General features: G+C 42.9%; 1 non-coding gene across 1 annotated transcript; it reads left to right on the top strand.

Moving 5' to 3' along the window:
* The first annotated feature begins 1731 nt into the window (after nucleotides 1-1731).
* On the top strand, nucleotides 1732-1839 carry LOC112792896 (small nucleolar RNA R71). Its single transcript, XR_003197615.1, has one exon. It is a non-coding gene; the product is annotated as a small nucleolar RNA R71 (small nucleolar RNA).
* The last annotated feature ends 625 nt before the right edge of the window (nucleotides 1840-2464 follow it).

Raw genomic sequence — 2464 nt, 5'->3', positions numbered from 1 at the left:
TTCTTTAATGTCAGTAGCTTGACAGAAGACTTTCATGGAGCCTCAGAAATGCCCAGAGCTATGTTGGAACCTCCCAACACCAAACTTAGAGTTTGAATGTGGGGGTTCAACACCAAACTTGGAGTTTGGTTGTGGCCTCCCAACACCAAACTTAGAGTTTGACTGTGGGGGCTCTGTTTGGCTCTGTTTTGAGGGAAGCTCTTCATGCTTCCTCGCCATGATGATAGAGGGGTATCCTTGAGCCTTAAACATAAGGGATTCTTCATTCACTTGAATGATCAACTCTCCTCTATCAACATCAATCATAGCCTTTGCTGTGGCTAGGAAGGGTCTGCCAAGGATGATGGATTCATCCATGCACTTCCCAGTCTCTAGGACTATGAAATCAGTAGGGATGTAATGGTCTTCAACCTTAACCAGAACATCCTCTACAAGTCCATGGGCTTGTTTTCTTGAATTGTCTGCCATCTCTAGTGAGATTTTTGCAGCTTGCACCTCAGAGATCCCTAACTTCTCCATTACAGAGAGAGGCATGAGGTTTACACTTGACCCTAAGTCACACAAGGCCTTCTTGAAGGTCATGGTGCCTATGGTACAAGGTATTGAAAACTTCCCAGGATCCTGTCTCTTTTGAGGCAGTTTCTGCCTAGACAAGTCATCCAGTTCTTTGGTGAGCAAAGGAGGTTCATCCTCCCAAGTCTCATTTCCAAATAACTTGTCATTTAGCTTCATGATTGCTCCAAGGTATTTAGCAACTTGCTCTTCAGTGACATACTCATCCTCTTCAGAGGAAGAATACTCATCAGAGCTCATGAATGACAGAAGCAAGTCCAATGGAATCTCTATGGTCTCAAGTTGAGCCTCAGAGTCCCATGGTTCCTCATTGGGGAACTCATTGGAGGTCAGTGGACGTCCATTGAGGTCTTCCTCAGTGGCGTTCACTGCCTCTCCTTCCTCCCAAAATTCGGCCATGTTGATGGCCTTGCACTCTCCTTTTGGATTTTCTTCTGTATTGCTTGGGAGAGTACTAGGAGGGAGTTCAGTAATTTTCTTGCTCAGCTGACCCACTTGTCCTTCCAAATTTCTAATGGAGGACCTTGTTTCAGTCATGAAACTTTGAGTGGTTTTGATTAGATCAGAGACTATGGTTGCTAAGTCAGAGTTATTTTGCTTAGAACTCTCTGTCTGTTGCTGAGAAGATGATGGAAAAGGTTTGCTATTGCTAAACCTGTTTCTTCCACCATTATTATTATTGAAACCTTGTTGAGGTCTCTGTTGATCCTTCCATGAAAGATTTGGATGATTCCTCCATGAAGGATTGTAGGTGTTTCTATAGGGTTCTCCCATGTAATTCACCTCTTCTATTGAAGGGTTCTCAGGATCATAAGCTTCTTCCTCAGATGAAGCCTCCTTAGTACTGCTTGGTGCATTTTGCATTCCAGACAGACTTTGAGAAATCATATTGACTTGTTGAGTCAATATTTTATTCTGAGCCAAAATGGCATTCAGAGTGTCAATCTCAAGAACTCCTTTCTTCTGACTAGTCCCATTGTTTACAGGATTTCTTTCAGAAGTGTACATGAATTGGTTATTTGCAACCATTTCAATCAGTTCTTGAGCTTCAGTAGGCGTCTTCTTTAGATGAAGAGATCCTCCTGCAGAGCTATCCAAAGACATCTTGGATAGTTCAGAGAGACCATCATAGAAAATACCTATGATGCTCCATTCAGAAAGCATATCAGAAGGACACTTTCTGATTAATTGTTTGTATCTTTCCCAAGCTTCATAGATGGACTCTCCTTCCTTCTGTCTGAAGGTTTGGACTTCCACTCTAAGCTTACTCAATTTTTGAGGTGGGAAGAACTTTGCCAAGAAGGCATTGACTAACTTTTCCCAAGAGTCCAGGCTTTCTTTAGGTTGTGAGTCCAACCATGTCCTAGCTCTGTCTCTTACAGCAAAAGGGAATAGCATAAGTCTGTAGACCTTAGGGTCAACCCCATTAGTCTTGACAGTGTCACAGATTTGCAAGAACTCAGCTAAGAACTGATGAGGATCTTCCAGTGGAAGTCCATGGAACTTGCAATTCTGTTGCATTAGAGAAACTAATTGAGGCTTGAGCTCAAAGTTGTTTGCTCCAATGGCAGGGATAGAGATGCTTCTCCCATAGAAATCGGGAGTAGGTGCAGTAAAGTCACCCAGCACCTTCCTTGCATTGTTGGCATTGTTGTTTTCGGCTGCCATGTGTTCTTCTTCTTTGGAGAATTCGGTCAGGTCCTCTAAAGAGAGTTGTGCTTTGGCTTCTCTGAGCTTTCTCTTCAAGGTCCTTTCAGGTTCAGGATCAGCCTCAACAAGAATGCCTTTGTTTTTGCTCCTGCTCATATGAGAGAGAAGAGAACAAGAAATGTGGAATCCTCTATGTCACAGTATAGAGATTCTTTGAAATGTCAGAGGAAAAGAAGAGTAG

This window comes from Arachis hypogaea, chromosome 3, assembly GCF_003086295.3.
Source record: "Arachis hypogaea cultivar Tifrunner chromosome 3, arahy.Tifrunner.gnm2.J5K5, whole genome shotgun sequence".
NCBI classification, from domain to species: domain Eukaryota; kingdom Viridiplantae; phylum Streptophyta; class Magnoliopsida; order Fabales; family Fabaceae; genus Arachis; species Arachis hypogaea.
The sequence above is the reverse complement of the archived record's forward strand: the minus strand, read 5'-3'. Positions and strand labels throughout refer to the sequence as shown.